Source organism: Panthera leo, chromosome A3 (genome assembly GCF_018350215.1).
Source record: "Panthera leo isolate Ple1 chromosome A3, P.leo_Ple1_pat1.1, whole genome shotgun sequence".
In the NCBI taxonomy this organism is placed as follows: Eukaryota; Metazoa; Chordata; class Mammalia; order Carnivora; family Felidae; genus Panthera; species Panthera leo.
In genome coordinates, this window is record NC_056681.1 from 134,135,483 (window position 1) to 134,158,287 (window position 22,805).

Genomic DNA, 22,805 nt, shown 5'->3' on the forward strand with positions numbered 1-22,805 from the left:
CTGTATAATATTCCATTCTGTGTTCACAGTGATGACTTTTTCGTTTAAAAATTACCTGTTGGTGTAACATCGTAGGCTGTGATTCTTTCTACCTGCAGAAGCACCATGCGACTATAGGAAGATATTTGTTAGATCAATTGCTAAAAAAAAATCCACAGAATCTGGCCCAAAATAAATATCATGTTCACCCACTCCTATCCAAAACTAGAAAGAGTTAACATATGTGCTGTTACCATAAGCACAAGTGTGGGAAGGAAAGCCGTTCTCCTCCTCAACTGTTTTTAAATCACGCCCATAATGTGGCTGGAAGTGAATGTCAGGCCAAGATAGAAGCATGCGTGTATTGTAATGAGCACAGCAGTAGGGTTACGAACCTGGAACACCAACCCGGAAGGGCAGGAAGGGGTTTGGTCAGACCACTGTCCTGTCCGTGTATACCATTCGACAACGGTGTTGTCACTTGCTAATTAAAGGCAAAGGATCTCTTCTCACTTTGTAAAACATATTTCATTCATATACGTTATAGAAAACCCTATAACTTGAGAGCAGAAATTATATGAATGTTTCTGGTTTGGATTGTGAACTCTTGATTTTACGGAATGACTAAGCCGTTGTGAATTCATAAATAGATCTGACTTAGTTGTGTCCACAATAGATGAATCTACCGTCATGCCATTTGTTGGCTGTACTGATGGCCTGACTTCCAGAATTAGGAGGGCTGCTGTCTAGACCTCCCGACGTGTGTGAGGCCCAGGCTGTGATCTTTGTGGCCTGCGGGACCACCCCTGTCAAGAAGCACCATCCCCATTCGGGCTCGGGAGACACATTTAATCCTGGTGCTGTTTGCAGACAGACTTTAAAAAGCTGTCCCGAGAATACATCTCTGCCAGTAGTTTAGTATGTCAAACCGAGGACAAGAATTTTGCTCTATTCTTAAAATGCAACTATTTGTGCATTGGGAATATTGGCCAATGAGGAGGAAAGCTGAAGGTCAGAAAAACAAGTAGGCTGCCTGTGTCGGAGCTGAGCTTCTGCACTGCATGGGATTCTGGAAGGGCCTTTTGTAGGTAGGAAAGAACTATGGGGTGAGCACTCCCCTTGCCCTATGCTGCACCCTGTAGGGTGGCTGTTTTTTGGCTTCGTGAGACATTAAACCTCCGTATACTCAGAGGTACAGATGAGAAATTGAGAAATGAGTAAGCTAGAAGAATTTTTTGTTTATTTGAACATTGTTTATATAATATTTTTTCCTCCCGGGAAAGTAACAAAATCCTTAACGAGTGTGTGTGGGGTACTTGCCGAGAGGAATATGCCTGAAGAATACAGGTGAATCGAGACCGGAGCTGGTGGGGTTGCAGTGTTCTACAAGATTTGGTATCCCGAAAACTCTAAGGACGCTTTTATTAAAAAATTTTTTAAAAGGCACTTAGTATCCTTATATTGTCCGTGACTCAGGCAGAGGAGGTCACGGAGGGCGAGGGCGAGTACGAGTTCCATGCTGGGCAGGGTGACTGCACAGCGACCCGCCTGTCGGACCAGCTGTGCCGCGGGGCCAGACCGAGGCTTGACTCCGAGAACTCGTCAGTGTGAGTAAAGAAAACCAAGGAAAGGATAATTTATGGCATGTGCTTTGAGATTCCCTTAAATAGAAAAGACCAGCAGCTCGAGTGTTCTCAGCATGTCCGCTGTGTACCGCGTGTCTCACTGAATCCACGGCAAACACGGACCCACAGAAAGGCCTGGAAGAGATTTGCGTGCAGGCACAACCCGCAGATTACCACAGGGGCCCGACTTTCTTCCTGGTGATGCCCGCACCTAGAGTGACTGCAGGGTCAGGTGAGGGAGGGGCTGGTGGCACACCTTTCCCAGGGCCTGGCGCTCCTCACTGGCCTCCTGTCGAGGTTCATTTCCTTCCCCAAGTGTGTAAATTGGACCGAAGAAGTAGCTTATTAAGTCATCACCCCCAGGTAATAATTTACTTGGGAAGGCATTATAAATTATGATCCATACACAGTCTTCGTGGTAAACTGAACGTAACATTTTAACTTTGAATGAAGTTAAAATTAAATAAATTCCTCAGTCTCTACTGAGTAGATTTTGAAAGCCCCCAGACTGAAGATCTGGAAAGTCAGGCCTTTACGATGGATCCCGTAGCAGAGGACGGCGGAGAACTGGCCGCTATTAGGTGTGCTGACCGGCTTGCCTGCGCCAGCCCGTTGGGTCGAAAGTGACATAGAGCCGTCACCCTGCTGGCTGGCGTCCGACCAGCGCTGGGATCGCTATGCGCAGTGTTGAGGTAGCGCGTGCAGAAATAACTAGAAAAGACCATCACAGTCTGGCTGGGTTTTGGCAACTCTGGCCCGATGAGCAAAAATTACTTGCAGAAGTTATTTAAATCCTAACAGCTCCACATTCATTTCCCTTGGGCTGACGACCATCCTGAGGGCTATGTCGGACGACCTTGCTTTCAGTTTCCAGAAGATGGACTTAAAAGGACATCTGTGCCGAGACCGCGAGGGTGGGGCGCGGGTGCGTGGGGGTGTGCGAGATCAGGATCCCACTTTCTGTGCAGAGCACTGCAGGAAGCTGCACACGGGGAGGCGCTAACCCCAGCCAGAGACACTGGCGGGAGGGCCGCTGCGCACGCCCAGCGTGGACGTGAGGGCGGCCTGCACGGCCGACGGGCTTGCCCATCGTCCCGGGACCCCTCCCGGAAGGCTGAGGAGGCGCCGGCTGAATCGCTTACTCTCCCCCAGGCCGCCCCAGCCCCGTCCCCGCCCTCGCTGAACATGGCCGGTATAACACCTGCCCGGCGTCCTGGTGCTGTGCGGCCGGCCCTGGTCCTGTGATGCTCCGGGCCTGTGAGGGGGACAGCCGGGTGAGGCTGCCATTTAGCTAGAGACAGAGGAAGTCAAGAAAGCAACTAAAGCCGCATCCTAGCCTCATTTAGGGGCCTGCGGCTGCCAGCTGAGTTCATCAGCAGACACACAGACGAAGTTCGGAGAGTTTTCCCTGTGAAATCTTCAGGCCTTTTTGAAACCTAAACTCCTGTGAAAGTTGATCTCAGAATCTAACACTTTTAATTTTTTTTAATGCTTCCTTTATTCTTAGAGAGAGAGAGTGAGCGGGAGAGAGAGACACAGAGAGAGAGACAGAGAGGGAGACACAGATCCCATGAAGGCTCCAGGCTCCCAGCTGTCAGCACTGAGCCTGACTGGGGGCTTGAACTCACGAACTGTGAGATCCTGACATGAGCCGAAGTCGGATGCTTACCTGACTGAGCACCCAGACGCCCCTGACACAAATATCTACTTGGGCTGGCAATATTTTATTATTATTTAAAATACTTAGATCATCGTGTTAGAGTTTGTATTTCCTACAATTAGAAAGAAGGAAGACATTGGCATTCTGTAGACATCTCTTACTTTGTAGATCTCGTGACTTTTCACGTCAGAGGGATGGGTGGTGGGGTCGGGGGTGATTTTAGGGAGCCAGTGTACCCTTAGGCTGACTCCCAGATGCCCCCTGGAGACTCAGAGTGGATATTTGAGAAACTCAAGAGCAGAACGGTGAGCAGTTGTGGTGTCTGAGGATTCCTCAGTGGATCGAAAGGGGCACCAGCAAAGAACAGGTCCGCAGGGCTGGAGGAACACGGTAGAGGGGAAGGTAGAGGTGAGGGCGAGTCAGTGAGGGGGGCAGCTTAGGTGCAGAAGGGGTAGCACAAGAATCAAGGGAGTTCCAGCCAAGAGCGTGGGGGGCCGGGCGAAGGCAGGGTAGGGCAGGGGTATTTGGGGAGGAAGGTGTAGCCCACTGGAGCAGAGCCCAGGCTCGGGACTGGGCCAGGCTTGGACGAGGCCCGTGTCCTCCCTTCACTTGACTCTCAAGTGTCACAGCAGATGCAGCTGGCTGGAAGGGTCTGGAGAGTCGGTAACCCCATTGCCCAACCCTTGCTCAGAAAGTGCTCTGGGGAAGAATCCACAAGCTTCCCTGCATTGGTCATTGCTCAAGACACATCTCTGAATCCCGGGAAGTCAAGGAGAAGAGCCAGTTTATTTCACATCGGGAGGCAATTTTTAGAGGAGACGATTTCGTATCCATTGTCTTCATTACGCACATGGATCGTTTTAAAGCCCTTACTGAGCCTGTACTGACCGCGTGTTCGGGGCTGGACAGCGTGTGGTGGGAGGGCGCTTGCAGCCTGCCAAGCAGAAGCTTCCAAATGAAGGGGATAGACTAAGCTCTTCGCAGGCGGCCGGCGGGGAGGGCTCTGTGGTGCTGACTTGGGGCGAATTGGCGTGGGCTGGAAGGCAGGGAGGGCCTCATGGAAGGAACAGGGACTGGCCTGGCATTGCCGTGTCACTAAGTTTAGATGGGCGAGGGGAGGAGCGGAAGCGTCCCATAGGTGGGGAAGCCCAGGGACATGCTTCTGGGTGTGAGGTTTTGCCATGGAAACAGTAGCTTTGGAGATCAGCCTTACTGGAAGGGAATGGGTCGAGTGAAGCGTGGCTGGGAAGAAGGTGGAAATGGGGGAGGACGTGGATGTGTGGATGATCATAGAGCCAGGTAGATGAGGGTACGTTTCCCGCTGTAGGCGGGACTTACAAGCACAGATGGGAGTGTATACTGACCGTGTGGTTAGTGCTACTTGGCAGGTGGCAGGAGGGCGACGGGGCGTCCTGAGTCCTGCCGCAGATCACGGTGCGGGGCAGGCCCAGAGACAGCAGACTCCTGTTCGTAACACAGTGCCGGAAGCACACAACTTTGTGGTGGTTGTGGTCATTCAGCATTGAGTCTGTCAACTCTATTTTTTTTTTTTCTGGGAGGGGAGATACTTTAAATATTGTCAACTTTCTCAGGAAATGAAGGAAAAGTAGCTTTTGGAAGTTAGCCTGATACTAAATCAAGAGGGGGAGCAGAGGCAGTTAGGGAGGAAGTTATTTCGGAAGTCTAGGCTGCATGCAGGGAGAGGGTCTGTCGGAAGGCTGGGGAAAGGGTGCACGAGGGCCCGTGACGGGGAGAGAAACGTCGGGGTTAGATTGAGGCTGGATGGGAAGAGAGAATCCACGAGAGCCCCATGTCCTTCACACACAAGAAGGGCTGGCTTTTGCTCCAGCGGAGCTGGCCCCCCTGCCCCCCCCCGAGCAGTCAGTCATGCAGGCCCAGAAACAGGTGACAGGCAACGACACCGACACTCAAGGTTCGAAGTTGTACAGTCTCCCATTTCCTAAGCCTGAAATTATAAAACCAGAGCAGTTTTACAAATAAGTGCTAGGATGTAAAAAAATCAGAGCAAAACCAGAAACCCACCTTTTCGGCATTGGCGAGTATTAACAACGTTACCATCATCTGCACCTTTTCTTACTTTTTGGCATTTCCTTCGTCACTGCTCATGCTATTGCCGTCGCGGGCATAGGCACCCAGTCTGCCCCTGGGAGTGGGGTGGGTGCTCCAGCCTAGAAACGAACCAAACGTTGTCGTGATGATTACAAATAGAAACCTGACGTCAAAACGCAAGGGCTTTACACTGTTTATTAAATCATCAAAGAAAAGCTCCCCCAAGCTCACAAAAGGTTTCCGAAATGCTGGGCGTGGGGGCGGGGTATAAATAGACGTGAGGCAGACATGAATTCAAAGATGGTTCTAGGCGTGCTGACAGTATGGTAAACAAGCGAGCAGTTGCCTTCCTGACACAAACACTGGGACTCGGCGAGTTCTGATTTCCAGCTCGGATTCTGTGTGACTGTGCCACCAAAATTAAGATTTCTCACTTTACATGTCACCGTTCTTGATGGGGCCAGAGCTGGTACAACATTACATTCCGTCTAGAACGGTTTCCCCCTCAAAGCAAAACTGCAACATCTCATATGGCAACACAGCGTTGTGTTCATGACTGCCTTTCCCTTCGCCTTTTCTTTTCTTTTCTTTTCTTTTCTTTTCTTTTCTTTTCTTTTCTCTTTTCTTCTGTAAGCAGAAAAATAATGTGGTTTGATGCAATGGCCCAACACAATGGGAGCTAATGAATAGAGTGTGTTGCACTCGAGAGACTGCAGTTCAATTACTTGCGGTGCCAATCAAGTCGGAAATATTAACCATGGTAACCGCAGATTTCCAGCTCTATAGATGCATCAGGGAGGCGGTTGCTCTTTGGTAATCATTGGGGTCCTGGGAAGGAGAAGGGCCCGGAGTGACAAAGCACCACTGAGCTGGTGAATGCCGCCTTCACAAAGATGGGCATTGATGGGTTACTGCTCCCAGAAGGCCTGCTGCGGAGGCCCAGGGCTTTATTCCCAGAGAGCTTAAAGGAGTCCAGGAGGGAAGGCACAATGGCAAAGAGATATGTATTTAGGGGGAGCTGAATAGGACAAGAAGAAAGAAAGTTATGTGCTGGGGTCATTCATTACTGCAATGACCTGGATTCATTAGGATTCGGGGGCCGTGAGTTACGTGCGGGGTAAGGTAGGTGTTTAGGGATGAATTGTGTCCCTTCAAAATTCATATGTTAGGGTCCTAAGCCACCGTACCTCAGATTGTGACCTCATTTGGAAATAGGGTCATGGGAGGAGGCATGCTTAGTTAGGATCTGAGGTCATACTGGGGTGGGTGGAGCCAGTCTGGCCAGTGTCCTTATAAAAAGGGGAGATTTAGACCCAGACATGCACACGGGGTGAATGCCGCGTGAACATGAAGACCAAGGATTAGGTTGGTGCATCTGCAGGCCAGGGAACACCAGAGATGCCCGCAAGCCAGCAGCAGCACGGACGGTGAAATGGAACAGATTCTCCCTCCCGGCCCCCAGGAGTTACCCACTCCTCCCACCCAAACCTTGATCTTGGACTTCTGGCTTCAGAACTGTGAGACCATACGTTTCTGTTGTTGAAGCCGCTCAATTTGTGGTGCTTTGTTATGGCAGCCCCAGCAAAACTGTACCCCCAGATGTACTGAATCAAGAGCTCTGGGGGGAAGGCCCAGGTAATCCACATTTGAACAGCCTGTCAGGGGATTCTTAGGCGCATTCAAGCTTGAGAAGTACCCTTCCGAATCCTGGGTTTCCATTGCAGCAATCTGGGATGTTTTCTATAAAAACGGACCTTTGGAATCCGCTCCTCACCATCATCATACCCTCCCCACCCTGCACACACACATTTCTCAGAGTAGGTTCTGAACCGAGGGCCCAGATTTTCCTGTGGTGTGTTTGGTGCATTTTCTGTGTAGAAGGGAATTGCCTTTTCGGTAAGGAATCCTTGCTTTTGCCTAACGTTTCCTTATTTGTAGCACACTTGAACACGGATCGTCGTTTGCTTACTTGTGGGTTGTGACCCACCGGTGGGGAAGAGTGGAAAGGAGAGACTTTTCACTCCCTCAGGGGTCCCTTGGTGAGTCAGGGGTAGGACACAGGCCTGGGTGGGGCCCCATCCCGCGGTTCCCCCGGAGAGCCCAAGGATGCCCTGGCTCTGGAAGAGTCACATGACTGGTTTACAGCTAGAGAATCTCGGGCATCTAATGCTTGCTCATTTGTTTGGTTGGCTTTATTGGGAAGGAAATCCTAAAATGTAGCTTCGACCGGGTCCCCCACCCCCACCCCTCGTGGCCTCTGTCTCTCTATTACGTGGAAATCGGTCGCTGTCACAGTGGGCCCTTCACAGTGTACCCCAGCTTCCCCCCCCCCAGGCCCATTCCCTACTGGACCCCGTCCCGTCCCCGCGCTCACGCTCTGGGACATTAGCTGTAATGTTAATGAAGACATCGGCTGACACGGCCCTTGGCGATGTATTAGCCTGAACTCTTCTCACGCATCAGCGCGCAAATTCCCTCGGATCGCAGTCCAGCGCAGTCTCTGAAGTGGGCCCAAGATGCTCATTTCTGATGAGCCCCCAGGGGCCGCTGGTGGGGTATGGATCGCACTTCAAGGAGCAGACGCTCAGCACCTTCTAAGTGATTTCATCCTTACCACCACCTCTGAGTCTGGCCCTAGTCCTGCCCCTCCTATTCAGGTGGGGGAAACCCAAGCACAGGACGATGGGACGTCTTGCCCTAGGTCACACAGCAAGTCAGTGACAGAGCAGGGACTGGAACTCGGGAGGCCTCTCAGGTCCATTTTCCTGTCCATTTCCCTGTGTTGCTTTGCACAGAGGCGTGGCAAGCTTCCCGGTAGCCCAGCTTCTCTCTCTCCTCCATGCCTCCCATGCAGGTTAACCACACTCTCCCTCCGTCGGTGTTCTCATCTGGGAAGTGGGGCTGTGACAACATCTACTTCATAGGGTTGTTATGGGAATCAAACCTGATTTTGCTTCTCCTCCTCCTCCTCTTCCTTATTTTCATTAAGTGATTAATAATGTGGACTCAGGGGCGCCTGAGTGGCTCAGTCCATTAAGTGTCCTGCTCTTGATTTCGGCTCAGGTCATGATCCCGTGGTCATGGGTTGGAACCCCGTGTTGGGCTCTGCACTGATGGCGTGGAGCCTGCTTGGTGTCTCTCTCTCTCTCTCTCTCTCTCTCTCCCTCTCTCTCTCCCTCTCTCCCTCCCTCTCTCCCTCTCTCCCTCTCTCTCTCTCAATAAATAAATAAACATTTAAAATAATAATAATGTGGACTTAAATCGCACTGTCTGTGTGTGAACTGCCCCTGTAAGAGTCCTGCATGAGCTTGCGTGTTACTGAGACCCTGTGCATGTCAATTTCCTCCTCAGCAAAGGGCATAACAAGAATTTCTTCCTCACAGAGTCATCTTGGAAAGGATGAACCAGATAAGTGCCTCACATGAGCCAGGCATGCAGGAAGGTGGTAGAAGTGCTCTTTTCATTCCGTCAACACGTCTTCCACGTCCGTATATCTTCATTCGGTTCACACTCCAAGCACTCTCATGCACATCATCTCATTTAATCCTTTTGAGAGTCTTGGGAAACACCAGTTTATTCCTGCTGTATGGACGAGAGACAGTGGAGTCACAGAGTTGACAGGCCTTGTCAGTGCCATGCGGTTCATTGTTGGTGGAACAGAACTGAAAGCCCCAGGCACGTTCATCCTTCCACAGTGGGTCCCGGTGTGACCTTCACGACTAGTGACCCACCAGACGCAGAGCCAAAAGAGCAGGTGCACGTGTGAACTGTATCAGGTGTCTCTGCGGGTCAGTTACTTGGCCCACCCCCTTGGTTCTCAGCTTCTTGTTTCCTCCGATCCCTTTTTATTCTGTCTTTACGTTGCTGTCACTTTGTTCGTGAACGTTTGTCCTCTGTGGCCCTTTAGATGGTCCCCGAGAGCCGAGTCCCCAGAGATAAGATGTTGGGGTCAGTAGGGGATATGGATTAATCCTTGCTCCTGGTAGAACTAACTTCTTCCTTCATCATGTATGAAACAGGGGTAAGAGTGGTTGATACAGACTTGAAAATCGCATCCAGACTGATTTCAGGGCAGGGTGCACCCGTGCTCCCTACAGTGCTCTGAGGTGAACCAAGCAGCTAGGGTGGAGGTCAGTCTTTCCTTCAGTTAGTTGGAGCCTTTCCTGAGATTGGAGTGCTTCATTTTGGAGTGGGGTATGTGGTTCTCCCCAAAGTGTTACACATGTTATACGTAGCCTATGCAAGTGTTATTTGTAAGATTTAAGTAAATTTCTGTTAATATTTTCACATCAACAAGGATTTATCATAAGTTTGTGATGTGCTTATAAATAGGACAGATCTTTTTGAGATTAAGGGGACCAGAATACACACACACACACACACACACACACACTCAATGCACACACACATCTCTTATAATGAACTCAAGGAGATTTGCTTCTAGCTTGGAGACCTTGCAAAGGAAATAATTAGGAGATATTTGTGATATTTTCCAATTAAGAACCCAATGGAGGGACACCTGGGTGGCTCAGTTGGTTAAGCGTCTGACTTTGGCTCAGGTCATTATCTCACGGTCTGTGGGTTTGAGCCCCAAGTTAGGCTCTGTGTTGACAGCTCAGAGCCTGGAACCTGCTTCAGATTCTGTGTCTCCCTCTTTCTCTGCCCCTCCCCTGCTCGCTCTCTGTCTCTCTAAAAAAATAAATGAACATTAAAAAAATGAAGAACCCAATGGAAAGTATGGCCAAATGCTGGATGTTTTTTTTTTTTTGTCAGCCAGAAAGTACTGTTTTTTTTGTGTGAATAGTTTGGATCACTTGTCCCTCTGTTGGAAGGGAGATGGAATTTTCACATTATCGGGGTGGAGGTGCGGCAGAGATGTGGAGGTCTGTTTTTCTCGAATGAAAGTGGTGATATTGTGAAAAGAATATCGTTCTTGCAGGCCAAAGACTCACATTCCAGTTTCTGGTTTCATATTTTGTTCACAGAGGGATCTTAAGCAAGTTAATTAACCTCTCTGAACCCAATTTGTTCGTCTGTGAGATGGAGTTCGTAATAATCTACTTTAAGGATTGCTGAGTAGAAGAAACACAATAATAGACATGAGCATATTCTGTAAACACTGCAGTGCTGTGTTCATTAATGGGTTATCATTATGACAGTGTTCACAACGTCACTAACCTGAGTGTGCAAATGTGGGATGATACGGAGTGAGGGAGTGAGAGAACAGATCCCGTTGTCCCCGTTGCTGTTGCTAATGAGCTTCCAGGCCTGAACCGGGAGAGCAGAGTCCTTGCGGGTGGAGACTAGACAGTGCAGCCTTGGCGAATGGTGAACCCACTCAGGAGAAGCATAGAATTCAGTGGCATTAAGTGAAGTTTGTCAGTTGGTCATGGTGCTCTACAGCTGTCACCGTTGTCTCGTTCCAGAATTTTCCATCACCTCAGGTGGACAGCCCATACCTGTTTGGGAGTTACTCCCCATTCCTCCCTCCCCCGAGGCCCTGACCGCTATGAGTCTACTGTCCGCGTCTGTGGAGTTGCCCATTCTGGACCTCTCACATAAATGGAATCGTGCAGCAGGTGGCCTTTTGTATGTGGCTTCTTTCACCAGGCATGAGTTCAGGTTCGTGCGTGCAGTAGCCCGTCTCCGCACTTCATCCTTTGTTATGTCTGAGGAATATTCCAGCGTATGTATCTGTCCCACTTTGCTCTGCGTCCTGCAGTTGATGGACTGGGGGGTTCTCCCTCCCTTCAGCTGCTGTGGGTAGGGCTGCTGTGAACTTCTCCGTGAGCGTTTTTGTTTGAGTCCTATCTGCTCTCGCCTCCCCTCTTTCATTCTCAGTATGGCTGGAATCATCTGTTAGAAGACAAATCTGATCTTCTCACCCGTTTCTTCAACCTTCAGCGGCTTCCCTTGTGTTGTAGGACCTCATTAACCTGGTCTGCAGACCCCGTGTGTTCAGACTTTTGGGCCTCGAGTCAGCCTGTGTCTCTCTTCTGGCTCAGCGCTCTCTGGCCGCCCAGCCCTCCTCTGTTCCTGGAGCACAACGCGCTTCTGCGGCCGCTGGTCAGGCCCGCAGCTTTTTCAGCCTAGCCTGTAGAGTTCCCCTGGACCCCTTTTTCCCAAGCTCACTCTCCGGTACACTACAGGTTTCAACCGAAGTCTCACTTTCCAGGGACTCCTTTAGTCACTCCAGACTAAGTCCAGCCCCATGTTCTGGATTTTCTCACACCCTGCACTTGACCTTCGTAGCGTGTCTCACAATTGCAATTATAGTCCTTAGTCGTGAAGCCCCGAAAACCATAAGACCCGTGAGGACTGGTACATGTTCTCTTGCACACGCTGTAAATCCAGCACTGGGACATTTCTGGACACATACCAGGGGTTCTGCATTAATCGGTCCCTCGGTGTTAATTGGTGTTAAAGGTCTCCGGTCCCTAGGAGTACAGACACAGGTAGTGTCTCTGCCCTGCCTCCCAGCTGCTCTGCACTTCCTGTGTTTGCACCATGTGGGGCAGAGACAGGGAGGCCCCTTTGTCCTGGAAAGAATTTGGGGAATGTGCATCATTTCCTGTGAGGTCCATGTAGATGGCGGCGAACCCCATCTCCGCGATGGCTGCGAGGTGAGAGGTGCGGTCTTTTTCTGAGAGACTGGAAAATAAAATGCAGGTGCCATGTGGGGAAATTGCTTTCATCTGGTCTGTGACTGTTTTCTGTTAAACGGGGGAACTGCAACCCAAGCAAAAGTTGAGGATGTATGATGGCTGAAATGTATTAAACCCCGGGCCAATGTTCATACGTTTGAAATGACGTCAGAGCCATGAAGACAAAGTCACTTAATCTCCTACAGAGACGGAGTAAAGCTAGTGCCCTACGGAAGATCACTGATACTGTGTTCCTCCAAGAACCCACGGGGGGCCAAGTGGGGTCCGGTTCTTTCTGTCGCGGCAACGGCAGCAGTAACCATGCAGGCGGGCTCCCTGCTGTGGTCCTGCAGGAGGTGCGGCCAGCTGGGGGGCTGCGCTTTCGAACCTGCGAGAAGGAACCACTGCAGGTGAATGCCCACGAGGCTGACAGAGGATGGGAAGGGCTTCCTCCAGGCTGGTGGCTTGGAGGGATCTCGGCCACCAGCAGCTGCCAGTGGAAAGAGCAAGGGAGGCCCATTGAGACAGGCTCTCGGCCACAGTGACCTTTGGACCATCCTGACTCTTTTGCAGCCCACGGGGCATATGGAAAGACTTAATGAGGAGACTGCTTTGTTAGGCATCTTTTTTTTTCCTATTGAAAAGATTTTTAGTGTGGAGATCTGATGATAAAGCATTAATCATCCTACAAAAAAATACTGGCCAACACCCACTGTGCGTGCTCCCGTGCCCGGTGCTAGGCTGTGCTCCTTACATGTATCCTTGCTTCTAAGTCCCCTCAGGGACCTCCCGGGTGGGCGTCCTGATTAACCCATTGTATAGATTGAGCCAGAATTTAGAGAGATTAAATAACTTGTCCCAGGGTGTTTAGCCAGTAAGTCACAGAGGTGGAATTCTTGCCCAGGTTTTTAAAAATCCAGGGCCCTTGCTTTGAACTAGTAAAGTGAATTGACACAATTTTGGAGGTTTGGGACAAGTGTGGGACTCTGTTAGGACTCCGACCTTTGCAGTAGGAAGTAGTAATAGGTGATGAAACAGAGAAATCCCTCATCAGTGTCCCCAGGGAACCCATAGTGGATTTCTTCAGAGTCCTGCACACGCGCACACAGACACGCTCACCAAAACAAAGGCAAAAACAAAAAACAGGCAGATGAGCCAGGAGCCTCCAGAGCCAGCGCCTTTCTGTCTGGTATACAGGGCCCAGCCACTTGGTTCAGGGGTTGGAGTCATGTGACCAAATTAAGGATGCAGTCACCCTCCTGGACACTGTTTGTGGAGATGCGTTTCTGGGTCAGTGCTACAAGTGACTTACAAGTCGATTACCACTTTGGCAGTATCAGAAAGAGGTGGTTCTTTTTCATCTGTTCCCCTTACACAGCCTCAGGGAAGAGTACTGAGTACCGTGCTCTGATCGACAGGAAAGTGACGTAGCTCAGGGCTTAAGATTATAAACTCTTGGGACAGCTGTCTGGTTCAAGTCCCAATTGCGCTGCAAGTCTCCTTGTGACTCAGGACTAGTTACAGAAACAGTGTGTACTTCCCTTTTCTCTTCCAGAAAGTGCAGGTAGTGATGGTACCTTCCTTTGGAGGTTCATTTTGTGTGTTAACTTGGCCGGGCCATGGTACCCAGATACCGGAGGTATTTTCTAGATGAGACTAACATTTCAATCTGTAGACTTTGTGTGAAGCAAACGACTCTCTGATGTTGGCGGGGGGCGGGGTGGGGGGGCCTCATTCTATCAGTTGAGGGCCCTGATGGAGAGATTAATCTCCCCTGAGCAAGAAGGAATTCTGGCAGCAAACAGCTTTCAGACACAGCCTACACCATTAGCAACCCCCTAGGTCTCAGCCTGCGGGCCAACTCCACAGATTTCGGACTTGCCAGCCCCTATGATTACATGAGCCTGTTCTTTAAAATCTCTCTCCCTCTGATATACTGGGATATTACGTATACACATATACTATTGGTTGGTTCTGTTTCTCTGGAGAATCCTGGCTACTATACTACACTCTTCCTTGTTAGGTTCTTTTGAGGATTAAGTGTGTTATTACACATGAAACTCATGGGATGTGCCTGGCACAGAGTAAGAGGTCAACATGTTAGCAATTACATAAAATCCAGTGCTAACTAATGCAGTCTGTATGCTCACTCTGTGTGGGGAAGGCATTGGGTGGGGCATGGCATTGAGGAAGGCACAGGCCTTGCCCTTCGGAACAGGACAGTCCAGTGGAGGGACAGGCATGCCTTCTGGCAGTTGGAATATATGGAGGAGAAAAAGACAGAGGAAAGGAGGTGTCATCATTGTGTGCCTACTCTGTGCATTTTACTCTCAGACACCTTGACTTGGGGCTCAAGGTTAGTACCTTTCTTTAGGTCTGTCTAGTGTCATGAGAAGAGATGAGTTTAAGGTTATGTCAGGTCAGCCTCCCAAATGTGAGACTGGCTTTTGCTCTGGCAAATTGATTCTTATTCAGGAATAGTGCTAGAAAGTCAAAGCTACAAACAAATCTGTAATGCTAGGCCATGGTTCAGGTCAAGACCACATGTTTTCATAGCAGGATGTACGCTCATCTGTGGTAAGGTCAATTGGAAAGGCAGCTCCTGTCCTTGAGAAACCCAGAGCCTAGGGAGGGATGTTCCCACCTGAGCAACTCCAGTGCCGGCCTCTCTACCGGGGAGCTCAGCACTGGGGCCCCAGGAGCACAGAGGAGGGAATGACCTAGGTGACCCGAGGAGGCAAGGAAGGCATTCAAAATTCTGTGGGTGGACTGTAGTTTGGGGAGAAGCGGAGAAAGCAAGCCTCCCAGAAAGAGGCAGGGCCTGACTCAGGCCTTGCTTGTCATGGAGGAAACGCTGGGGAGTTTGGGCGCTGCGGGAGGTCTCCGTGTCCTGGGAGTGGGGAGGACATTAATGCATTATGAGGGACTTGAGGCCCGCTCCGCCTTTGCACACCCCTTCGTAACAAGCCATCAGCAATTCTGTGTGATTCGCGTCAATTGTGAGAAAGTCGCCGGACAGTTACTAAAGAACAGCTTTTACTCTAGCCCACATCTTTCACTGAATTTTACGATAATTTATGCCACCATCCAGACGAGGAATCCCAGTTATTTGGAGACAGAAGCATTCCCGTACTCCCCCTTGGAGCTCCACCAACACCCAGCATTGGTGTAGTTCTACTACACCAACTACTACTACTGCGTGTAGTTCACTTTTACAGCAGTGAATGTGGACCTTTGCTTTTCAGCTCATTGGGTCCACTCAATCAACACTTAGTGATTGCTGCCAGAAACGTAATCAAAGAATTTCAGACCTTAAAGGGCCCTTGGATATCCAGCATTCACCCAACTCATTAGAGGGATGAAGACACTGAGGACTTGAAATGTTAAATGAGTTGCCCCAAATTACCAGGTGGCATGTCTTGTCAGGTAGAGGTCACCCAGATGTCTACAGTCTAAGAAACAGAGTGATTGTGGAGGGTTTGCCCATGTCTTCAGAGGTAGTCCAGTCGCTTGTTGGTGGCTGCTCTTCTCTGTTATTTAGGGGGTGGTGCTGGGCGTGTTGTGGGCATCTGCCCCTTGGTGATGGACTGCACTACTCACCGGCTCATAGCCTGGAGCATTAACGGTGGGGGCACTGCTGGATCAGGGCAGAATCACCTCGTGGTGTTTAGTGGGCCATTTCCAGACCTTTACTAGCTGCTGGGGATTAGGGGGTGCTAGAAGGATGATTCAGATGTGGTTCTTGCCAGCTTGAAACTCAAAATGAATTGGTGAAATAGCATAAGAACAAGAAACAGGACAAGAAAAGAGTGAAATGATCATAGAAGGCAGTTTCAGAATGGCCCAGTTTCCAGGTTCTTGCTCTCATGATCGTAGGGCAGGGTCCCTGAAACCTCGGCCAGGGTCCAGTTTTGCTTATTCTCCACTGAGAACCATTTGGGACCCTTGTGATAATTTGCCATTAAAAAGAGAAGGAGTTGAGGTTTCCATCCTGAAAATAAAGGAGGAGGAAACATCACGAAAGATCCAGGAAGCACTATTTGCCAGCCAGGAAAGTTGGGAATTACGAACCAGAGAGTGCCGTTAGGGCATGCTCCAGAATTCATCACGGTGGACTGCATTTTCTACGGAGAGAAAAGGGAGAGTAGGAAAACACTAGTTTGTGGCCCTGTTGCACAGGCCAAGGGGGTCTGTGAGCTATGCATCATGTCCTCGGTGGAATAAATGTTGGGGCCAGATTGATTTTGGATGGACTATCCCTTTGGAAATCGAAAATCGACTTGTGAATTCACCTTTCACTGAATCTCTTAGAAGCAGAAAACATAGCTTCTTGGTGATCTGGGGTAGGTGTATGTTACCAAGGATATCCAAAAAGAGCCATCCCGCTCACGACAGGACATATGGCGGTTTCTGTGTAGGGGAGAAGAGACGTTCACACTCATGTCACTAGAGTGATCCTTGTTGGACCACATGGTTTATTATGACTACGTTCCCATAAGCAACTTAGAATTAGACACAGAACCAAGCCAGATCACCAAAAGATAATCGCAAGTACCTCCTGAAAAATGAAGCACTTGTAAGACTGTACCCATTCAAAGGAATCTTTGTATTGCCTACAATCCTTTGCCCAGGCTCTAGCACATAGTAAGCTCATACTAAATGCCAGAGGAATGGGTGGAAAAAAATGAATGATGATGGTAAAAAGGAGATGTAGAAACACATCAGGTTTATGTCTTTGACTCTGTATGAACATGCATAAATAAGAAAATGACTCCATTTACAGAGTTAGAAAATAACTACTCAGGATAATATTTCTCCATGGATGTATTGGGATTCCACATCAGAGGCTGGATACGTCATCTGATGTGGCCCTCAGAGCAGAGTAGATACTTCTGTCCCCATTTTATAGAAGCTGGTGCTTAGATACACTGAATGACTGCAATAGATGTATGCCTTAGGAAATACATGCTCATTGATTGTAACAAAGGTGCTCTATTGGGGACGTGGATGGGGGAGACTATGTGAGTGTAGGGGCAGGGAGGGCATGGGAAATCTCTGTGCCTTCCTCTGAGTTTTTCTGTGGATGTAAAACTGATCTACAAAGTAAGGTGTCCATTAAAAACATATATTGAGTGAATAAACAAGTGACCTGCACATGATAGAGTAGACAAAACTTTGCTCTCCTGATTCCTGTTTAGTACCCCGATTTAAGGTCACTCCCGATTTAAGACTAACCAGGAACGCATTTCTGATCTACAACCTGCCCCTCTGGGTTTTGGCTGTGGAATCACAATAAGGATACATCCTTATCCTCATTCGGTAGGCTGTTTCTGCACAGGTGTGCATCACTGTGGTCCGTGCTAGAGTGTGAGTTTCCGGAAGGCAAGGCTAAGCTACCTGTTCCTTCTTTTGTTCTTCCTTCTGGCCTTCTATTTGTCTCTCTTGTCCCGCTGGATCATGAGGAGGCGCTTGTCTCTGGCTCTCTCATCGTATCATGATCTACTCACAGACTGGGGCTGTGTCGCACTCAACTCTCTACGCCTTCTTCCAGTGTGGTGCTTTGGGTATTAAGGGCTCAAAAATTGTTCACTGCAGAAAAATTATGACCGTTTACCTGCCTTTGTCTGTCACATATAGAATAGAGTCCAACTCGATTCTTTTTGATGATGATGATGATGATGACAAGAAGTTAACAATACGAAAAATTCTTGGCTTACTGTCATGCCCTCAAACAAAAGATTACTTAATTGTATGAAGGAAGCCTTTTCCTTTGAGAACCTGTGAAGAAGTGCTTCATGTGTGTCATAAAATACTCCAGATGCTGGTGTGCCTCAGTCCCTCAGTGTGGTATGGTGGTAGTGACATTAATGGGAGAAGTGACATTAATAATTTGCATCCCAACTGGCACTGGTTAGGTGTTTCTAACTTGATTCAGGGGGCATTTTCTTCTGCTCACCATTCTGAACCACATGCCTCCAGAAGGCTAAATCCCTTTTTGACTTGGTGTTTATTGGTATCATGTCTGGTGAGCAAAGTATCATGAACACGTCTGGAGCTGGTTACATTAGTTATTGCCTAATATAAGAGAAAGGGGACAGTCGTAGCACAATAAGGTCTGGCTCCTGTTGCGTAGAAAGCTTAGGCTGTAGTCCAAGAGTCGGAGGTCTTCTCAAGGCGAAGGTCCACCAAAGTAAAGGGCACGGGTCAGAATTAGAAATCGTCGACACAAAGTCCAGGACATTTCCCGGTGGTGTTGAGGAACCAAGACAGATAAGGGGGAAAGATCAGGCAACTGTTTGTGAGTAATATTTCAGAGAGTGAAAGCAGTATTAGACACATCAGGTGAGATACTTGCTTCAAAAATAGAGGTTAATTTATTTGGTGAGTCAAAAGATGAGGTAGGATGTCATCACATGAGAAGATTAAATAATGTTCACTGGAGAAAAAAAAAGGTACGTTTAATTCCAGAGAGTTCAACTTTTGGAAGTATTTTGCGACTGGATTAAAAACTAACTTCAGTAACTGCCTGGCCAGCTCTTTATCTCCCCCCCCTCCCCCACCACCACCTTTTTTTTTTTTTTTTTGAAAAAAAAAAAATCCAAGTTTCCTCTTAATCGAGTTGGAACAATCCTAGTGGAATTTGTCCGAGGCTCTGTAAGTCCCTAACATTCCATCTTGCCATGTCTCATAAACACATAAAAGACTATTGTTGCACAGAGTTAGGTTTTTAATAATGTTTCAACTCCTTTACCTCTGGAGTCCACTTAAAGCCATCCTCTGCTGGGAAGCCGATCGCAAATATCAGAGCTTTTTTTTTTCTTTTCTTTTTTTTTTTTTTTTTTGTGAGAACAAAGAGGTAGTCTTTCTTGCAGAGAACAATTCTACACTGGCAGAGAGCTGTGCTAGATGACCTAATAGGTCTTTTCTATCTCTAATTTCTGTGATTCTATGAAAATCATCACCCACTATAAGAAACAGATGTTGCCTGGTAGACAATGGCTGTGAGGACCCAGCTTCCCCCATCAGCCCCTTTCCGATGTGTAGGTTGCCACCTCTCCGCCCCCGCCCCCCACTTCTCTGCTCTGTGGCAGCTGATGAGATATTTATATCCTTCTTCCTCAGCCTGCCAATTATAATTATCAATATCTGCACTGATAAAAAAAGAGGCATCATCTGAGTTGTGCACAGTATGTGATAAGCCAAGTTTGAGCGGAACACGAGAATAGTTTCTTCCAATTAGGAACAAGAGAGAGGTGCATGTGCTCACGTGGCCACAAGAGAGATCTCTGCCCGCCCCCCTCCCACCCCCCAGCACCTTGGTAGGCAGCCGTGGAGGTGGAGATGCCCTTAGGAGTGGCTGTTGCTTGAGACAATGCTGTCTGTACTGTAGAGAGTTAGAGCGTCGTTTGGAATATAATAAACAAAAGTGAAATCTTACACGAGGCAGCGCGGCTTAGTAATTGCCGTTTCGGAGCTCACGTCTCTGCAGTTATGTGCTCAGCACTTCATCTCCAGCTGCAGCACGATTTTTGCCAAATATAGATAAATGAAGTTAAAGTTATTGGCAACCGCTAGTTCTGTGTCCCTGTTTGGAGTTTATAGGTTTCATAGGAATGGCCTTACTTTCTTTCCGCAGCAGACAGTCGTTCTTCTGAAGCGAGAACTTTTTTCATGGTGTGGCCTGTAGGGCATTCTGACCGAGGCAGGAAATTCTATCAGAGATACATGGGCAGCTGGAGGAAGCGTTCCGTCCGGGCTGTGGATCAGTTGAAATTTAGAGGTGGGGGAGGGGGGAGGCAGACACCTAACTCAACCAGCGCATTTTAGGGGTTTCCGTACCTTAGCGGAATTTTAATAAAGCATCTGCAGACACCCCCTTTCATCATGGACTGCCTTACAGCGGCGATGGATGCCTCTGTCCCAATCTACAATTTCTCCGAGACTCCCCATCAGAGAGAAGCGACCGTCGTCGTCGTCTGAATAACAGTGTTTGGTTCCAGTCTTTTACTTCTGTGACATTTGAGGCTATAGAGTTTCCTGTTAGAGGAGCAGGAATCCTAGCGGTAAGAATTAAAGGTGGTCTTAGAGGCGGATTCAACCTTCCATAGGGTGCAACTCCCTTCCACGCTGGATGGGCCCTGCCCTCTTTTTAATCCTCTTCGGTGGACATACAGCTTAGTCTCCCAAGAGGCTTTCGCTCTCATTATCTACTCTCATTAGGGTGAAATATTTATTTGGCACTTTTTTAGTAGAGGCTAGCGGTCAGCCACATGCCTCCTGTAAGGCTCTCTCCTCCATCCAAAGCACGTCAGTTCTCTGTTATCTTACGGTGGCTTCATTTCAGGCTCCCTGTTAGTCTGGTGAATTTGCTGCTTTGGAGAAAATCATTTCTAGAACCTTACATAGCTGCAAAATAGGACAAGAAGACATATTTTGGAAGGACACCACCATGTGAGTTCAAGTCAGTTGCGTTTGCACACACGCCTCACGCACAGGCTCATGCGCACACACACGCGTGCACACACACACACACACACGCACACGCACACGCACACAGTCTCAACAGTCTTGGCCATTAACTGTCCTGAAGCTACTTGGTTAGGTTCATGCAGTGAATTTCCTGTCCCTGTGCATTGCACTTGTACTCAGAGCAAGGTCGCTCTCACGTCTGTCTGTGAGCTGAGCCCTCTGTGTGAGTCACGCATTAGTCTCCCTCTCTCCTCCTCTCTCCTCTTTTACTTCCTTCTTATTTTCTTTTCCATGAGTGAGTTAAACCCATTTAAAAGATTCATAGACTTCAGCAATGAGAAAATAATTTAAATATTTTAAAGCATATCCTTTTCAGTTCACCCAGTATTATTGATCACCTCTATCAGAAATCACTTTAGGAAACACCTTTCCTGTTTATTGTCCTTCTACCAAATCTCAGGACCGTGCAACCCCACCTGTCTTGAGCCCTCTGCCCACAGAGTTGGGAGAACTGTCATCTGTGGCCCATGGAGGGTCCATCATCACACTGTCACGCTGGATTATAAACACACTTCTTTAGATAGCTCTGCCCTCCAAACTGGGTAATGACCACTTTTAATTCATTTTTACCTTCTAACTCATAGCACTCTAGTGACTCTTGCCAAGACGGTCCTCAGGAAATAGTCACTGAATGAAGGGGTGTGTTAACAACAGAGATGATCTGGGGGGACTGGCACCAAAATAAAGGGAGGGAGCACCTCCAAATGAAGCTTACAAAGAGAGAAGGGCGCTTTAGTGACAGTCTCTGACGTATGGAGATGTCTGCCAGCATCCCCAGCAGCCTGGCCCCAGCCCAGTGTTGTGGAGGGACCAGAGCCTAGCAGGCCGTGTGCCTTGAGGTGGGATTCTGGGAAGCCCGCTGAAAGGTACACGCTGTTGGAAGGCGTTGCTAAGGGGCTCCTTTGCGAGCTTTGGCTGGTTGGGGTTGGATTTGTGCCTCACTGCCCGGAGCTGGAGCCACCCTGTCACCTGAAGATGTGTCAGGACCTGCTACTGCCCTCTTCTCCCTTTGAGAAAAAGTGTTGGAGGGTTGGAGGCTGGGGTGGCCTCCACTGCTCCTCTGAGCCCAAGGGGGTGATGGTGTGTTTTCTACGCACAGCACAGGAGTTCTAAGTTACTTCATTTGAACATGAAGAAGATGTTCCCTGGAGGAAGGACCTTTAGGAATTCTATGCTTGTACCTCGGAAGGACTTTACGGAAATAAATAACCGTTTGTCCTGGGTCCTAAACAGGCAGAGAGGCCAGATCTGTGAGCATCTTTTCTCTAGAATGTTTTATGATTCTGAAGGGATCCAAGTGAGTTGCGGCAAGGTAGCTCTGAACTGGCCTGGCCAGGCTCCCCACCAGCTCTAGACCGGCAGGGTCCCCACCGGCTTTGACCTTTAGGCTAGTCTATGATCGTTCTTGAGTGTAGGGCCTCTTGTCTTAAGCTGTGCTTTTCTTGGCTCATTTAGGCCCACAGCTACCATTAGCTTTTTATTTTTTTTTAGTTTAGTAAAATTTACATAACATAAAATTAGCTATTAACCGTCTTAAAAGTGGCATTTAGTGCATTCACAGTGTTGTAAGACCACCACCTCTATCTAGTCCCGGGACATTCTTCACAGCAGAAAAGGACACGCTGCCCCCGCAGAGGCTTTACTCTTCACTCCTTCCCCAGCCCCGGCCCCCCCCCCCCCCGCCCCCGCAGCCTGCAGCCCTTGTCACGAGGCTGTCCACTTTTGCATGTTAACATGGTGAGTGTTGGAAACAGTTCCTTTCAGTCCTTATTTTATTTGCAGAAGTGTGTTAAACACACTTTATGCTGGGCCCTGCACTAAGCATTTAATATCCATTAGCTAATTTAATCCTAAACAGGAAGACTCTCAAACAGTTACCATTTTTATTCCTACTTTGCAGGCGAAGAGACAGCGGCACAGAGCAGTCAAGTAATTTCCCAGTATCGCACAGTGAGGTCGCAGACACACGCCCTGCACTTCCTGACTGTCCCCGCTGCCCCCGCTGGAGTGACAGGTCTGCTTTCTCTCCTCCACGGCCACGTGAGCCTTTTTATTTGTTTCTTTCTTGTTCTGGTTTTGTTCTGTTGCTTCGCCGGCATTGGGCGCCAGGAGAAAGATCCAGTGTTAATATGTGTGTGGTAACTTTCCACTTTCCATGACTATCTCAGACTGGCTGAAGATAGGACAGCTGTTTCCTGGATCACAAGTCTTTGGGCTTCATCCTGACCTCTTTGGACAAACATAGTTTAGGTAGGAGTCCAAATGCTTCACGACATTCTTTTGGAAATTGAGCAAAGC

The 22,805-nt window shown here is 48.7% G+C and overlaps 1 long non-coding RNA gene across 2 annotated transcripts in view; it reads left to right on the forward strand.

Annotated features, from left to right (window-relative positions):
• Window positions 1-22,805, forward strand: part of LOC122216647 — a 138,101-nt gene that overhangs the window by 87,616 nt on the left and 27,680 nt on the right. Inside the window, exon 2 of one of the 2 annotated variants that reach the window (XR_006201013.1) lies at window positions 22,408-22,547. This is a non-coding gene — a long non-coding RNA (uncharacterized LOC122216647). The remainder of the gene's footprint in view (window positions 1-22,407; window positions 22,548-22,805) is intronic. The other variant, XR_006201014.1, reaches the window with a different exon arrangement.